This window comes from Crocuta crocuta, unplaced genomic scaffold, assembly GCF_008692635.1.
Source record: "Crocuta crocuta isolate KB4526 unplaced genomic scaffold, BGI_CrCroc_1.0 scaffold627, whole genome shotgun sequence".
Classification (NCBI taxonomy): Eukaryota; Metazoa; Chordata; class Mammalia; order Carnivora; family Hyaenidae; genus Crocuta; species Crocuta crocuta.
The window spans coordinates 82,928-101,514 of NW_027531273.1; the positions used below are offsets into that span (position 1 = coordinate 82,928).

The window sequence follows — 18,587 nt, forward strand, 5'->3', positions numbered from 1 at the left end:
TTCCTCTCTATATTTAGTTGTGAAGTTTGTTCTTCCATTCCTTGGATTGCTACTTGGAAGTGAATGATATTTAGTTGAAAATGTAGGATGTGGTAAGCTCAGAGACCTCTTTTTCTGCCATTTCCCATGAGTTTCTCACTCTATGTATTTTAATTCATTAGTTTAATTAATTTACACAAAAGGTAATTATTAGCAGGTAAGCAGTTAATATTGCCATTTTTTAAATTATTCTGTTCGATTTGTAATTCTTTTGTTCCTTTTTTTCTTTTCTTGCTACCTTTCTTTGTGGTTTGATGATTTTTTGTAGTTATATAGTTTATTTACTCTTCAGGTTTTGTCTATCTCCTATAAGCTTTCTTTGTGGTCACCATGAAGTTCACACTGAACAACTTATAGTTATAATGGTTTTATTTAATTTGATAATAATCTCAATTGCATACAAAAGGTCTACACTTTTATTACTAGGGTTAAAGTAATTTATGTGCCATTGTACAGAATTATAATGTTTTGTTTGCCTATATACATACCTTTACTAGTGAGATTTGTATCTTCATATGCTTTTTTGTTTCTGTTGAGCATTTAGTTTTTTAACTTGAAGAACTCCCTCAATCATTTCTAGTAATACAGATTTAGTGGTGACAAATTCACTTATTGTTTTGTTTAATAGGAAAAGTATCTCTTCTTTATTTAAAAAATGTTTTGTAGGAGATATAAGCTACCACTTAGGAAACAAATAAGCCATGGGAATAAATGTAGATCAAGATGAATATAGTCCATTATATTATAATACTGTTATATAAAAACAAATTGTAGCTGCACTTGTGGTAAGCATAACATAATATATAGAGACGTGGTATCACTATGTTATATACCCAAAACCGTGTGTCAACATTACTCAGATGAAACCTTTTAAAGAAAATGTTTATTCTTTTAAAATAAAAGTTTGCAAATCATACATGTTACAGTGTAAGTAAATTTAAAATATTAAAAATTTTTAATAAAAATTTTCAGGGATTAATATTCTTGGTTAGCATTTTTTTTCTTTTAGTATTTTCAATATACCACCCCTTTATCTCCTGGCCTGATAGGTTTCTACTGAGATACTATTTATGGTCTTACGAGAGTTATCTTCTACATGCTAGGTTGCTTACGTATTGCTGCTTTCAAAATTCTGTCTTTGAACTTGACAATTTAACTTTTTTAAAATTTATTATTATTTCTAGGAAGGAGAAAGAGAGAGAGAGCGTGAGCAGGGGAGGGTGAGAGAGAGAGGGAGCCACAGACTGAAACAAGCTCCAGGCTCTGAGCTGGCAGTCAGCACAGAGCCCGATGCGGGGCTCGAACCCACGAACCTCGAGATCATGACCTAAGCGAAAGTCGGACGCTTAACTGACTAAGCCACCCAGGCCCCCCTGAATTTGACAATTTAAATATAATGTGTCCTAATATAGGCCTATTGGGTCAAATCTGCTTGGTGACTTTTGGGCTTCATTAACTTCTTTTTTAAATATTTATTTATTTTTGAGAGAATGAAGAGAGAGAGACAGAATCCAAAGCAGGTTCCAAGCTCCAAGCTGTGAGAACAGTCTGACACAGGTTCAAACTAACGAATGGTGAGATCATAACCTGAGCTGAAGTCAGAAATTTAGCTGACTGAACCAACCAGGTGCAGCCACTAATTTCATTCTCTTCCAAATATGGGGAGTTTCATCCAACATTTCTTTAAATAGATTTTCCACCATTTTTTGTCCCTCTTCTCCTACTGGGACTCCCATTACGTAAATATTGTTTTACTTCATAGCATTTCATACTTTTGTAAGCTTTATTTACTCCTTTTAATTCTTTTATATTTTTCTCCCTCTGGATAATCTCAAGTGACTCGTCTTCAAGTTCACTAAATCTTTCTTCTGTTAGATTAAACATGCTGTTGAGGTTCTCTATTGAAATGTTTAGTCCAGCTTTTGTATTGTGTTTTTCTAAGATTTCTGTTTGATTTTTTTATGCATTTAAATTTTTGGTTAAACTCATGATTATGTATTATTTTCCTGATTTCATTCTGCTGCCTATTTACGTTATTTTCTAGTTCCCTGAGCTTATTTTAGACAATTATTTGTGTTCTTTATCAAGCTATTTCTGTTTCTTTTTTTTTATTTTTAATGTTTTTTAAAATTTATTTCTGAGACAGAGAGAGAGAGAGAGAGACAGCGTGAGCAGGGGAGGGTCAGAGAAAGAGGGAGATACATAATCTGGAACAGGCTCCAGGCTCTGAGCTGGCAGTCAGCACAGAGCTCGATGTGAGGCTTGAACCCACGAACTGTGACATCATGAACTGAGCCGAAGTCGGATGTTTAACCGACTGAGCCACCCCGGCGCCCCTAGATTATTTACATTTAGAATAAATAGAAATTTTCAAGTGTCACAAACTGACCAGTATTACCAAAAAAAGCAATCTTTAAAAATAATGTTTAGTGTTATTGAATATATTAATGGGAAAAACTCCGTAATCAAGTTTAATACAATATTATTGTAACTGAAAATTCCTGAGTGATGACACAAAATTCCAACTTCTCTTTGTCTTCCGTAGCCATTGTGACCCCATTTTAAAAAACTAAAATAGATGTGGAAATGAAGAAGAAATATTCCCACCCAAATATTAAGGGTTAGTTTCTTCAGAAGTCCCAAAGTACATCATTTCATAAAAATTAACCTACATTGTTTAGAACTTGCCAATCCCCATTCTCATACTTTAGATTTATTTGATTACTAAATGAATATCTTTAAATATTACTAGTGAAAATGTGGATTAATTCAATTCTACTTATATTCAATCAGATTTACCATTATTAAAGTTTTTATATGAGTATTAAAAGGTTGCTATTATCAAATAAAAGAAATTTATTAAATACTATATTTATAGCTAAATAGAAACTTGGACCACAGTTGCAAACTCTATTTGCATAGAAATGCTGAAAAACATATTTAGTGCTTTGGCACAGTTGCAGAAACATGTAATGATATGCAAACCAGATGGAATAAAATCCTAATAAAGGATATAGCAATAGAGAAAAAGGAGAATGCAGTTGCGAAAGAATTTGAAACTATACATCCAGAAATTAAATCCTGCTTCAGAAATACAGCTAAGGAATTTTCATACGCCTTAACTTGTATAACTGAACAGCTAGTTATTCAATAACAACAGTAGATTTTCATAAGCTTTCATTTGTATAGCTGAACAACTTGTTATTCAATAACTACAGTATATACTTAATAGTACTGAACTACAAAATTGCAACTATTTAGGAAAACCAGATGTCTGGCATGCTACTACCTACAGATTGTGTAAATGTTTTGTAAAAATAGTAATCATGGGGCACCTGTGTGGCTCAGTTGGTTAAGCATCCGACTTCAGCTCAGGTCATGATCTCACGGTACATGGGTTGGAGCCCCACGTCGGGGCCTGTGCTGACAGCTAGCTCAGAGCCTGGAGCCTGTTTTGGATTCTGTGTCTCCCTCTCTCTCTGACCCTCCCTTGTTCACGCTTTCTCTCTCTCTCAGAAATAAATTTAAAAAATTTTTTAAAAATAGTATTCATATTATAGACAAAAAGCTGAAATTTGGTGACTTAAGATTTAAACTCCTAAAAACCGAACTAACAAAATTAATATCACAAAGAAACACAAGTTTCTCCTATATGTATGTGAATCTACTATGCTAGATGGGTGCTTAAACTTGAACTGAGACAATGAAACATTGAAAGAAACTTATTTGACTGAAACAGTCTATGTGTTTTTAATTGAATAATAAGTGATTTAAATGACCTATAATTCCTAATAATTACCTAATATTTGGGTTCCATCCTTGGCTCTCTATGTGTCTTATAGTAAGGTATACTTCTAAGAGTTAGGTCTTTGCATTATAAGAGGTGAATGGCATACTTTGGTGATAGATTAATTCCATATAAATCACTGGACTAGTGACTATTCATCCTCAAGCAGGGTTTACTCATTTAGTCTATGTGTATATTGGGATGTTCTTATTGAATTACTGGTCTACTTAACGTAATTCTATGACAAAATTTTTACTTACTACCTGAATTTGATGTGAGTAACAGTTAAGAAAATTTTGACTCATTGATATCCACATCTATGTTTGATACTTATCTGGGTCTCTATGTAACTAAAGCAATATATTTTTAAACTTAAATGAGATTCTAATAATGGCATACTGCTTTAACGTCACTAAGAACTTTGAATAAATAAAGGATCCTGTCAACGATGATAGCAATGTGAGATTGAGTATTTTTTGTTTGTATTAAACCTAATATTGATTAATGAGAATCATAGATTAATTTCAAGTGCTAAATATTATGTTAATGTGATATTTTCAGTATAGTAAGGTGTATGTTATGAATGATGGAAACTAACTGGAAAGGAGTACTACTACCTATAGCCTAATACTTGATTTGTAAGTCCTGAGTTTCATGTGGCTTTAGGTGTGTCATTTGATGAGAGTTCAAATGCAATGGACCATGCCAAAAACTATGGTTATGACATTATATATTTATATATATATATATATATATACACATTATATATATACACACGCACACACATATACATACACATATACATGTAATGATAAGTGGAGTGCTCTTTTGTTTTTCTGATACTAAATGCTCTCCTCGGAAACTTGTATTCAGAGTAATTCATGTGTAAGGTGATCAGTAGTCCACAGCCTCTGTAATAGGTCATTATTTTGAGTACTGACTAAATTGTATCATTAAGGAAAAGCTATTAAAAATCGTACTCCAAGAGGGGCACCTGGGTGGCTCAGTCGGTTAAGTGTCCGACTTCGGCTCAGGTCATGATCTCACAGTTCATGGATTTGAGCCCCGCGTCAGGCTCTATGCTGAAAGCTAGCTCAATGCCTGGAGACTGTTTCAGATTCTGTGTCTCCCTCTTTCTCTGACTCTCCCCGGATCATGCTGTCTCTCTCTGACACAAATAAATTAAAAAAAAAATTAAAAAAAGGATCGTATTCCAAGAAAAACTTGGTTTTAAGTTTTGATATCTGTCTTATTCCTCTACACTTAAAATCATTATTGCAGAGAAAGAGCACAGTTTGGCCTGAAACCTGGGGCAATTAATATAAGTCAGGTGCCTAGCACTGAATATATCAAAGCTCGCTTCCAAATCAGTACCACAATTGTCTGGTAAACGTCAGGTATGAATGTATGTACGCATTTGAAATGCCATGGCTAGGGTCAAAAGCGAGAACTTATTGTCTTCAAGAGTGATTATAACTGAAAGTCATGATCAAGAGAATAATGATGAAGACAAACTTTCATAATAAGTGAGGGTGACAATCTGGGGTACTATATTGGAAATCATTACTTTTTTCTAGGTATTTTATTCAGGACTTTAGACAAGGAATCCTTGAAAGAACCTCCTAACCAGTCCTGTCTATGTGCTCAAAAGTGAATAATAAATGCTCCTTCTTTAAGCTTTCTTTCAGGGATTTATAATTCTTAAGAGCTTGGAACATTCAGAATTCAGAACTTCCCTGTTTTTCTCTCACTTTGTCTTTGAGTAGACATCTAACCAAGGGTTGAAACACTGCATTGATAGTAGTTCTCTGGTTTTCTTTGGTCACAGCTACATGCCAAAAAAACATGTACTGGGAAAGAGACCATTCTAAGGCACACAAATTTACACATTAGGTAACTTGCATAGAGATATTGATTTTCCTTCTGAATAAATGACTGATTAATGCAATATGATTTTACCACAAAATATCTTATTTGAACTTGAAATTATTATTGAAATTGATATAAAATTAGATTCACTGTTTCTCAGTACAATGTTTAATATTCTCATTCTATATACAAGATAAAATCAACATCTCTATAATTTTATGGGATTCTAACTGTTTTGGGTTCCTTTGGGGTCATTGAAACATTTTCTGTATCTGAGCTACTATTAAGTAGTTGTACTGGTTATTAGACTAAAATTTGAAACTTAAAATTGTGTATACTCATGAAGAAACACACATCAGACTTCCAGATCCTTTATGATTCCATTATTTCATAAAATAAAGGATCAACAATAAATGAGGCTAAAAGTTCTAATTTACACTTTGAATTGACTAGTGTCACCAAATTAGCATTACGAATTATTATTTTCAATTTAATGACTGACTTACTTGAAGCACTCACATGAAGAAAACTTAACTTTTTAAATGAAAGTTTATTGAAAGGGTATGAGACTCTCTTTGCCATGGTTTTCACCATGCTTTTCTTTGCTTTAGCCTTTGGTTTTCTTTGCTTTAGCCTAAGTATACAAGTAGACATATACTCTAATTATTGTATTTTTATTTTTTCTGTTTTTGTCAAAATTGAGACATTTAAGACCACTCACAAAATAAGAGGGCTTATTGGCCATGATCTAAAAAGTCTCTTATTTGGTTCCATAGAATTATAAATGATCACAATTTCAATCATCCTGAGCTCTTATTAGAGTTTCGTGTAGCTGAAAGTGTATGACTTATAGGAATTCATATGCAATGAACCATGACAAATACTCTGACATGAGTTCCTGACTGGTTAGAATAAGATTGGCCAATGAATATCTCCCATTTTCACAACCACCACCTAAAAGTTTATCCAAAGTTAAGAAACATTTATATATTATCCTTTTTCTGCTTGGTAAATGAACACTATGTGAACTCTATAAGAGATCATTTTTGAAGAAATGGTCATAATACTTTCCTAACATGGAGCATGGATAAATCACAAGCCCAGGAGATGTGTAGCAATATGGTTTGTAATCTATCTTACAACTATCCAAGCAGATAATGACTCTGAAAAATGCCACTGTTTGCTGTCACAGAATGAAGCTATGTGAGTCAGGTGTCCATGATGGTATATGATAAAATTCATGTCTATTTTGACATTACAAACTCCAAAATCTATATCTGACAAGCATATACAAGACAAAGTGCGTAGGTAGGTAATACCATAGCTAGATCAAACTTGAGCATCCACGTTGTCTTAAAGCGAAATTATGACATAAAAATGATACTATATAAAATTACAATGAAGGTCAACGTACTCGATAATGCCAAAGCAAACTGTTGAAGTTCCATATTTCCCATTTAGAGTAATGAGATTTGGCTCTTCTGGCAACCAGTCCCTTCAGGGAATCTTGTCTCTAGGTTTCATGTCAAAAACACATTCTCAAGTTTTGGCTATATTTATTGAACTATATTTCATCATAAAGGACTATCCTTCACCAGCCCTTAGCTATATTTCTATCATTGTCTTACTCAGTTGGAAATTTTGGAAAGAATTTTGCATTAAAATCTGAGGTGAGTAAATGTGTTTGAACATAAATACAGGGGACAGAAAATTTGATGATACAAGAGGTCTGACTTAGGGAGGTAAATAAGTGACTCATCAAAAATTTAAATACTGTAGAGGGTTGATATCTGCCTGGGAGTCAGCCCATTGGGATATTAACCCTGCAAACCTTTTAGTTATACCCAAAATGGATAATATTCCAAATGGAGGAAATATTTCCTCTACTAACACCCCCACCATGGAAACATTACTATCTGTCTGTGCACAGGTTGAAAACTAACTCTAATACACTGAAAAGTTAATAACTGCTGGGGTCTTAATTAGGTACTCGAAAGAAATTCCTATAAGGAAGGATCATGGCTATCACATCCAAAAAGTGAGATGTAAGAATTAATCTGCCAATGGGTATTGGCTAAAAGACGCTTTAAATATTCAGATAACTATATCCTGGTACCTGAGGATTATTAGGGCTTTAAAATTTCAATTTAAGTAATTGTGGATTAGTTTCTCCTAATTGGCCCTTTAAGCTATGTGATTTTGCCAAATGAAACATTAGCTTCACATTTAAAGTTCTTCTCAAGACACAAATCCTTTAGAAGACGGCACCATAAATGAAAAAAGCAAAAACAATTTATGAAGTATGTATATAAATGTGATATTTACATCTTTAGAGCTTTGCCCAAAGAAGAGAAATAAAGATATCTATTACAAAGAATACATTCCATGTTGCTGATTGGAAAATGTTGATAGGAACATTAAAGAGGAGTCTGAACGAAAAATTATGTCATTCAAGTCATGGCCTAAAAGCCTTATGCAAGGGGTTGCCTCAGTAATGGGTTGTGAGGACTTTTTCAAGCCTCTGGTTATCTGTCTCAATAAAACTAATTCTACATTATTTTATAAGGTCGTTTTATGGATGTTCATGGCCAATAATCAAGCCCAATAATCCAGATACCAGTATTACTATGTGGACAAAAATGAGGCGTAGGAAATTTGATTTTACCAGACATGTCCCGAGTTATTTTCCAATATAGAAGCTTATTTACAAAGATTTCTCTTCTATGTTGATTCAATGATGCTCAGCATATTTATACACTAAATTTTATTTCTTAGATTATTTAATATACAAATTTCTTGGTATTCGTTCATTCATTCATTCATTCATTCATTCATTCATTATTTTATCCATTAACACTGGGGGAATCATGGAATTTCAGACTTGAGATAAGAATCCTCTCAAGGAAATCCCTTGTGGTGTGCAATGTATATAAGATACAATGTACCTACCACTTGCTCATGTTTTAGGCTTTGTTTCATGATCAATGATACATGATACAAATGAGACTTTATTAGGAACAATTCGATAGCTTTTTCTCTCCTTATGTTTTCAGTTGATATTTTCGCAATGGTTGACCTAATGATATGAGGTAAGATGAAGCCTTTAGTCATAGATAGAGGCGATAAAGAACATAGGGAAAAGGGGGAGGGCCACCTGAAAGCAATAAATGTTTGACTCATTTTGGAAAACTAAGTAGTAGAGGGTTGATTTTTTTGAGGGTTACCCTACAGGATAGAATCTCTAGAAAGCATAACTTTGTCATTTTCAAAGAAATAGGTAACATGGCAGTGGAAGATATCTTTCCTTCATGGTCATTGGGAAACATGGCACAAGTCAGTACGTGTTCAGGTTGAGGGAAATATCTCAAATAAACTTCAGAGATATGACAACTGCATTTGAATCTTAGAACACTTCACCTAAAAAAGTTTCACACCCATGGTGTTCAGAGGGTGAGAGGCAAAACTTCCACACCCATTGATCTTAGTTGCAGGACACTGAGGACAATTCAGATAGCTAACCTGTGACTCCTGTAGATTGATAAAATTTCCAATTACAATTTAAGAAATTATGTGCTATTGGTATTGCCATCTGTTCATGATGTCAAATCTGACCAGTTAAGTTTTACCCAAGAGGTCACAAATATTTACACCATTTGAAGAATTAATTTGGGAAAATGTATGTCTGAAAGAATGCACAATCAATAATACAAAAACTCTGAAATGTACTATCATAGACATAAATTGGGAAATTCTTCAGAACCATTAAAGCAACTCTTTCATGAGATCATGTTTCTTTTATGAAACAAGTGGAACCGTATATCTCGATGATGGGGTATAAGCATCACACATTAAACTGTGTTAACAGGACATGGAAGACAATATAAACAAAACACGCATGGCTTTTGAAACAGAAAAATTCTAATGCAGGGATTTACCTAGATGATAAGGAACAAGTATATTTTAATAACTTCAGATGTAGGTTTTTCAGAAAACCAATTACTATTGTTATTTCAGGAGAGTTCCTGAAAAATATTAAATTACTGCTCCAAGAAAACCAAATATAAGCACAAAATGAGTAAGCCATAAAATCAAAATTATACAAAACACAGAGAGTTTACAAATAAAAAATCTGAGCTGGTGGGCCTTTGAATGAGTGTAAATATATATATAAATGAAGACTATGGTCTTATTTAACATTTATTTATGAATGAAGATGCATATGGATTTGCTAAAGCATTATAATTATACATTCCTTTATTGATTTAGTCTAAATGTATTCATGTACTTTGTAATTAAAGAAGGTATAAAAAATACAAAACAAAAAGTGACAGATATCGGAAGGTGGTTTTGACAACTGTCCTATTTCTCTCTACACAGACCATATCTTCAGATGAAGATTCCCCAAACTCACACACACATATGCCAGCTTTGCTCCAGGAAAAGGCACAAACTCATGTGGCATCCAGGCATCCAGCTTTCCAGAAACCATCTTTGGTAAGCATGTTCAAGTAGGAGCACATGGACATGTGGGGAGTGCCTTGGTTGGGTCAATGATAAGAACTCATATTGTCTTTAAGAGAAATGATGACCTATAAATCATGTACAAGACCATCATACTAAGGCTCAGTAGAGGACATAATCATGGATAAGGACCCTGGGAAGCCATGTAGCACTTGGATAGTCATAGAATTTGGGGCTTGGGATTACCAATTCCTAGAGGTATCCCCCTCTGGTCATCCACTGTCGGTGGGACTCCACATGCCCAAGATATGCTCATGCTAAAGCTTTGTATGCAAACACGTAGTTCTTCCCAGGACATCTCATATGGAGCTATTCCTTAGAATCACTGGTCTTCCGTCTTTCGACGGGATTTCATGGCCAGGGTCTCACGGCTGATTGCACCATGTAAGGTGAGTGAATGAATGTGACCAGAGATAGAGGCTGTAGAGGACATAGGGTAGAGGGGAAGGTCTTCCTAAGCTCAATTCCATACTTTTAGTCAGGATGGAGATATTCATGGCTTTCAAGTGTTGATTTCCCTGTGATCATCAGTTCTACACAGTAGGAGGTCAAGAAAGTAAAACATTATCATTGCACCTGAAAGGGATCTTAATGTCCAGGGAGGACCCCTCTCCTCCATTGGAACCCATGGCATATTAATTCATGTCAGTGTGTATTTGACAAGAGGCCAAATTTGCTAATGCATTTCAGAGACTCTAGTACTGATGGTGGATATTGAAACCTCAGGCAACATCCAGCAGTGTAAGGGACAAGCCCAGGTCAACCAGATGGAGTGGTGCAGGAATATAAATGGGTGGAAGGTTTTCTTAGCTCGACAACACTAAATAGAATTCTAATCACAGAAAGATGGCACCTGAGGAGTGCTTAATTCTTCCTCAAGATGATGGACATAGCTGTATATACTAGGTCCCTTGTAGTGTTCCTCATCTGTGTAAGCCACAGCCTTTTGACTGTTTCTACTAGGCATAATGGATTCACTGGTCTCTTACAACTTGATGTGGAGCAGTTCCTGCAGATTCCATCTTTGTTGGTGTCCAGGACCCTGGGAATGGCAGAGACACTCTTCCATGTATGCTACTACAAGTGAAGTTGAGACTTCTGTTGAGAGTAATCATGACTTCCTCATGAGATCCGCTTTTATATGCACCCTTTTACCAATGAGGTTGAGATTATTAGAAACCATAGTAGCAACTCTCCCTGAATCATATTCACTACCAAAACATAAAGGGAGAAATTGGCCTCAGCAGGAACATATAGGAATTGCTCTTTGAGGATGGGGATTGTGATGGGATGCACAGCAGGGTACTCTGTACCTCAGAAGGGCATCTGTCAGGCAGGGTCTACGGCAATGCTTTGCCTGCATGGAGTACAGTGGGCAGTTTTTCAGAACTCCATGTATATGGATTCCCAAGAAGGCATTTCATGTGCTTTATATCCTAGCTCCATGTGTCTGCAGAGGCCCTGTGACTAGACCAGGCTTCAACATAGAGCCCATTCTTAGCAATGATGAAATATGTGCCCAATATATCATGGACATAGAATCTGCATGCCACATTCAGGAAAACAGTGTGTTGGTACTGATGCTCAGTTTTACATAAATGATGCTCATCTCCTGTGTGAATCCCCAACTTTCCATTACTGTGGGTTCAGCCATATGGGTGGAAATCCTTTTGCACCGTTCTGGATCCTTCTTGTTTTCATTCATTGCATAATGGATTCATGTGTGGAGACATAGCATTGTGAATTGGAACTAGCAGTTATGGGCCAGAAGGGCAGGAGGAATACATAGGATGTTTCAAAAGCTGAGCTATCTTCTGAACACAGACCACATACCTATATGAACATCTAATGGAAAAATATATATGAGCTTACCTTAGCTCCAATAATAGTTGCAAACTCTCAAGACATGCCAGACATCGCACCTTCCAGAAAATATCTCTTGTAAGCATACTCATAAGGGGGTATACAGACAAGTGGTGAGGGACTTAGTTCTGTCAATGATGAGAACTCAAAATGCCTAGAAAAGAGATGATAACCTAAAAGTCATGCTAAATAGGATTATGCTGAGGCCAAATGGAATGGAATATCCTGTGACAGGATCCTGGGGTCCACGTGGCCAATGGAGAGTGACATTATTTAGTGATTGAGGCGAATGATCACTTGAGGCTTGTGGGTTTGGCTCTTCAAAGCCCTTAGGCACCCATGTGTCCAGATATCCTCACAATGTGAGGCTTTGTATGTGGAACCATCATTTCACCCACCTTTTCTTCAAATGAGAATTTGGATGGTGCCTAGCCCAAAGAAAGGCATAGCTTCTCATCCATACACACTCATACAAATAAACTTCACATCTTTGGAAACCAGTTAGCATCTCTCCATGAGATCCCACTAGACTGATGGTCAGGAAGAAAAGAGTGTGCACTGCAGAGGACATCTATCCATCCTTGTTAGAATATAGTGATGGTGGTGCAAAGTACACCAGGCCATTGATCATCTAAGTATTTTCTTAGGGTCTCCGGATGGAAGCATCGTGGGAATGACTTCAGGGGACCGTTGGCCAGCTCCCCAGGGTTCCATTAAAATCCTTGCTGAGTCGGAATTATATTCCACAGCTCAATGGGTTTTGATGTCCATATCCTATACAGGACTGATGAATCCCAGGATGTCAAGCCCACCACTTCCTCACAAAGCACAAGCACAAGCACTATGAGCCATAGCCTATGAGGCTCAATGTTACCCACTCATTGAGAGAGAATGTGCGGCAAGAATGCTGCCTAATGGTACATTTGTGATGCTCAGCTACATTTTGGACCCAGATTTCACTTGGTGGAGGGAACACACACAGGGTGAGGGCTTTGGGTGTCATGCTGCAGCTTTCCCTCCATCCCTCAATCTTTGCTGAAATCCTAAATGCATTCATAGTCCCATGAATTGGAGGATCGTGCCCAGGGCACACCATGTCAGGACCAAAAGATAAGGGCATAGTCATAGCTGCCCTACCACTCTCTGCAAAGACCATGTGCACAAACAAAGATTCTGCCTAGTGCAGAAAGGGTAACCTGGCCCAGTTTCAGAAATGGACTCCAACCCAGGAGACACACTGTCAATCCTGAGTCCTACAAACCATCTCTGGTAAGCATGCTGAATGAGGGAGCACAGGAGGATGGAAAATGCCTTGGTTGGGTCAATGATGAGAACTCATATGGTCTCAAAGAGAGATGATGACCTAAAATCATGCTCAATAAGATTAGTGTGAGGCCCAATTGATAAGACAATTCTGGGGTGGGATTCAGGGGACCATCAGGCCTTTGGAAATTTCTGGCTAATTGGGCTTCAGGCAAACAATCATTTGAGGCTTCCCAGTGTGGCTCTCCCCAGGCTTGGAGTCCGAATGTGACAAAATTGGGTTTTAGACTTGGGGGTTTGTGTGCGCATTCCTAGATCCTCTTGATAAGCCTCATTTTCAGCTTTTGTTTACCTCCCTTGGCGTACTTGTGTCCTTCAGTGGAACACTAATTTGGCCTGTTTCACCACTGCACACACAAGAGGAGGTAAGAAGATTTCTGTGTGTGTGCATAGGCAGGGACCACAGAGGACTTGGGTGGGATTGGGGTGGGTTCTGTCTGAAGCGAAAGACAGACAGCAAATAAGATAGGGGCGGTCATCACAACAGAGGGCTGGCAGGTCCATGAAAGTCCGTCATGTACAGTGGGCTGTTGGTATAGCAAGTGTCCTTCATGGATACTGCCAGGGATTCCATATTTCCTGGAGGGGCCCTGTCTCTTGAGGGACACTTTACCAGCGTGGGAGAAAACTGAGATTGAAGTCAGAATCACTGGGGCCCATGGAGGAAGGGACATGAGGTGCTTTAGGGGATATGTGATACACCTGCCCAAATTTCCCAGAATTAGAGGTGGGGAAAGGCTCAGCAGTCAGGACGAGAGCCAGAGAACATTACCTGGATGTGACTAGACACATAGCATAGGGGACAGAGAGGCCCTATGGACTGATTGCTGCTAGGATGGGACCCCGAGGGAGTTCCATTATCTTGGCTCCTGGATCTACATGATGAGCTTGCTCATGGTGGACTTCTGGATGGGACTTTGCTGCTACTACCCCTTGAGTGGGTTCCTAGATACAAAGCACGTCCCAGGTCCTGTCTCATGAACTCTCTTACCATAGAGATTGAGGTTGCTTGGGAACCTTGAAGAAACTTTACCAGGGATAAACTTAATACAAAAGGAAACATAGGAAAGGTCCAGGAGGCCTAAAAGGAAACATTGAGCATCGCTGTTTGGGTATGGAGCATCTACATGGTGGAATGAATGCCAAGCCCCTAAACACCCCAAATCTTTGCATGGATACATTGCAAACTAGGGTAAATTGGACCAGCTTCAGAAACAGACACCAAGCCAGGTGCACAACCGAATATCCCGAGCTCTAAAAACCACCTACAGTAAGCATGTTGATCTGGGTGGGTTAACAGACACAGGGACAGCTTGGGAGGGGTCAATGATAAGAACTCATATGATCAAGAAGAGAGATGATAACCTTAACATCATGCTCACTAGGATTATGTTGAGGCCCAATAGAGGGTACCATCCTGGCTCAGGATCCATGGGAAGTCCAATGGCCCTGGTGAGGTACTCACAAATGTGACTCAAGGAAACAAATCACTCACAACTCCACAATGCTTTTCCACCAGATCAGTGGACCTCCAGGGCTCAAGACAGGATCCAACCCTGGGGCTTCCTGTGCCATCACAAACATCTCCTGGGATGCCACATACAGAGCCTTGGCTCACCTCCCTAAGTGCCTTGAATCATTCAGCAAGACACTTTCATGAGTGGAAGAAAGGGCACTTAGTTAGAGACAACAGGTTGAGTGGTGGGATGGGGGAAATCATATCAGGGCAAAACGAGCCAATGCGTGGGCCCTAGACCCAACTTTAAAAGGGAGGGCTGGCATGTCTGCCTAAGACTGCCCTGTGCAGTGGGCCATCGGGGAAGTATAGGACCATTAAGAACCCTGCAGAAATACCGGGGTCGCTTGAGTGGCCCTCTTTGCTGAACACTTATGGATCCCATTCAACTGAATGCAAGGGTACCGTGCTTCCTTTAAATATGTCTGACACAGTATATGGAGAAATTCCAGGTGATGCAATGTGCATGGGAGCATCCCTCAATTCAGGTGGAGATGTGATAATGATTCAATTTCCAAGAATGGGCAGTGGGAGTAGAAAATGGAACATTGAATGGAACCAGAACACTTGAGCAGACTTCTCTCGAGATTTGGAATAGCAGAGCGGACCAGCCCTGAGCAATGGAGGCTGCATTGCCATGCCCCATGGGACTGTAGTCTCCTGGCATCCACCTCAAACATAGGAGGCCACAACAGGAAGAGCCCTAGACTCCGATTCCCGCTGGGCTTCTCTACACCTGGAGGGTATTCATTACACCTCAATCCAAAGGAGGCACCTTCAGATGCATGGCATGAAATAGAACTAATTCCCTCCTCAGTCTTATCAACAAGGTCGAAGTCCCTTGGGAACGAAGTTAAACACTCTCCATGTGCTAACCTATAAGCATAATGCAGGGCAGAGCGTGAGTCTGGAGCACCACTGCCAAATGGAGAGCTGGCAAGTGCGCAAATATATCCCGAGAGCGGCGGTCACTGAATACAGAAGAGGTCCTCCATAGTCCCGGCAGAAATTCCAGGGTCCTGTGGGTCAATGCCTCGTGTCCCCCAGTAAAGGTGAGCTCTGACCTACATGTCAGGATCGCTGAGTCTCGTGTTTGGAAGGATGCCAGGTGCAACAATGGGCATGTGAGACTTCCAGGTATCTAGCCGGGAGTGGCTCCCACTGAAAGAGCACAGGACGAATGGGTAAGGTTGGGGTGCCGGGGGGACAAATTGATGCCGGGTCTTGGGGTCGCAGGCCGAGCAACGAACAATAGGCGTACAGTGTCACATAGGCCCTGAGCAGTGCTGGCTGCTTAGTCAGGTGCCCATGGAGAGATCATCTCCACAAACCCGTTCCTGGCAGATGCGTGGCTACACAAGACCACGGGGCTTTCCCCCACAGGGACGGGCCTTTATCGATCCCAGCCCCCGGGGTGGTGCCTCTGGCTCCAGGAAAGGCCACAGCGATTGGCCTCAGCTGCCTCTGACCAGGAGGTCGAGGTCGCTTGGGAGACAAGCGAGCCCGTCTCCATGAGCCAACGCTCCGTGCCAAGACGGGACGTGCCAAGGATGCGCCAGCTTGGATGTGGAGCAGCGCTCTTTGGAGACGTGGCTCGTCCCCGAGGGATGCACGCCAGGCTCCCGGGCCCCCGGGTCGAATTCTCGTGGTTCACAAAGGGCCGTGTCCCAGACAGAGCTCCTGAGCGGCTCCTCGGGCTCTCCTGGCCGAGGAGCCACTCCACTCACTTGCAGGGCTCCTGGGGCTTGGACGCCCATGACCTCGCCTTCGGGGCCGCCACACAGGCCCCTCGGTGGCACAGCCCCGGGCCGGCACCTCGCGGCCGTGCCCCTCGATGCTGCGTGCCGCTGGCTCTGCCCCGGATCGGTGTAGCCCTCCGGAGGGCGGACGGGTGGGTCGGGCCTGCTGTCTGCTGCCGGGGTCGCCCCTGCCGCTTTGCTCCGCAGCCTGTGGCGGCGCCGCCTGCCCTCGACACGCGTGGAGCCATCCACTGACCGTCCTGCGTGCCGCTCTGGAGCTGTGCCGCCTTGGCTGCAGTCCTGTGCGCATCGCGAGAGGACTCACGCCCACGCGCCCACAGGGCCGGGGCCCGAGGCCACACGGTCAGGCCCAGCGGGGTAGGGCTTCGTCATGGCAGCTCTCCTGTCTCTCTGTCCAGAGCCCGTGTCCGGACAGACATCGCCCCAGGCGCACCAACGGTAAATTGGCCCAGCTTCGGGCACATGACCCGAACCAGGAGCGCAACCGCCCATTCCGAGCTCCACACATCCCCTGTGGTAAGCAGGTCGAGCTGGGCGGGGGCACGGGCGCCTAGGGACGGCCTGGCTCGGGTCAATGATGACAACACATATGGTCTCGAAGAGAGATGATGACCTAAAAATCATGCTCAATAGGATTACGCTGAGGCCCAGTGGAGGGCACCGTCGTGGGGCGGGTTCCTGGGGACGCCCTGGGGCCCACGAGAGGCGCTGGCACATGGGGTTCCAGACCCCTATGCCTTGCATCTGCCCAGGGCCTCCGGCCCAGAGTGCGGCCCTCCAGGCCTCACGAGAGGATCCCGCCCTGCGGCACGGCATGCCCGGCGCGAGCACCTCCCGGGACGCCGCGTTCGCAGCCTTGGCTGAGTTCCCTCGGGGCCCTTGTGTCTTTCAGCGGGACGCCGTCGTGGCCTGGGACTCGCCGTTCTCCCGGCATGTGAGGTGAGTGGACGGCCGGGCCCGTTGTCAGAGGCCAAAGGGCAGTGGGTGGGATGGGGAGGCCCGCTTAAGAAGACGCCAGTCGGCAGGTGAGTCCGGGGCCCCGTGTGCCACATAGAGGGCAGGCGAGTTGCCAACGTCTGCCGCGTGCGGAGGGCCGTGTGGACAGCAGGGGTCGTCCTTGGTCCCGGGCAGAAACTCCGGACCCTCGATGGGTCCCTCTGTCGTGAGGGACATGCGCCGCATGCCCGGAGAGCGTGGTTGCTGACCAACACGTCAGGATCGCTGAGTACCGTTTTGGAGGCATGCCAGGGGCCGCAGGGTCCATGGGAGTCTCCCTAACCCCGGCGGGGAGACGCTTCCTCTAAAAATACCCAGATTGGCACTGTGGAGTGCGGGAGGCGGGGGGGGTGGGCGTAAAGACGCCGGGGCCTGGGGCCCCAAGGAGGAACTTTGCTGGCCGTGTTTCGACCCGTTGGCGTAACGGGGCACTCGGACACTGAGCTCTTCTGGCTGCTTGCCGGGGATCCTCAGGGGTGCTCTTCCCGATGAGCCCGTTCCTGGCGGATGCGTGGCCTCACAGGACCACGGGGATTTCCCCCATCGGGACGGGCCTTTGTTGATCCCCGCCCCTGGGGTGGTGCCTCTGGCTCCAGGGCAGGCCACAGCGATTGGCNCGTTCATGGGAGCCTCCCTAACCCCGACGGGGAGACGCTTCCTCTGAAACTGCCCAGATTGCCTCAGTGGAGTGGGGGAGGCAGGGGGGGGCGTAAAGACGCCGGGCCCTGGGGCGCCAACGAGGAACTTTGCTGGCCGTGCCTCGATCCCTTGGCGTAGCGGGGCACTCGGTCCCTGAGCTCTTCTGGCTGCTTGCCGGGGATCCTCAGGGGTGCTCTTCCCGATGAGNAGGGGGCACGGGCGCCTAGGGACTGCTTGGCTCGGGTCAATGATGACAACACATATGGTCTCGAAG

At 42.1% G+C, this 18,587-nt stretch overlaps 5 non-coding genes across 5 annotated transcripts; all 5 read left to right on the plus strand.

Moving 5' to 3' along the window:
- Positions 1–10,239: 10,239 nt before the first annotated feature.
- On the plus strand, positions 10,240–10,320 carry LOC144237528 (small nucleolar RNA SNORD115). Its single transcript, XR_013336882.1, has one exon. It is a non-coding gene; the product is annotated as a small nucleolar RNA SNORD115 (small nucleolar RNA).
- A 1,887-nt stretch (positions 10,321–12,207) lies between these two features.
- Positions 12,208–12,288, plus strand: LOC144237527 (small nucleolar RNA SNORD115). The gene has a single exon (XR_013336881.1). It is a non-coding gene; the product is annotated as a small nucleolar RNA SNORD115 (small nucleolar RNA).
- Positions 12,289–13,397: 1,109 nt separating this feature from the next.
- Positions 13,398–13,477, plus strand: LOC144237526 (small nucleolar RNA SNORD115). Its single transcript, XR_013336880.1, has one exon. It is a non-coding gene; the product is annotated as a small nucleolar RNA SNORD115 (small nucleolar RNA).
- Positions 13,478–14,722: 1,245 nt separating this feature from the next.
- Positions 14,723–14,803, plus strand: LOC144237525 (small nucleolar RNA SNORD115). Its single transcript, XR_013336879.1, has one exon. It is a non-coding gene; the product is annotated as a small nucleolar RNA SNORD115 (small nucleolar RNA).
- A 2,443-nt stretch (positions 14,804–17,246) lies between these two features.
- LOC144237523 (small nucleolar RNA SNORD115) lies at positions 17,247–17,327 on the plus strand. Its single transcript, XR_013336877.1, has one exon. It is a non-coding gene; the product is annotated as a small nucleolar RNA SNORD115 (small nucleolar RNA).
- The last annotated feature ends 1,260 nt before the right edge of the window (positions 17,328–18,587 follow it).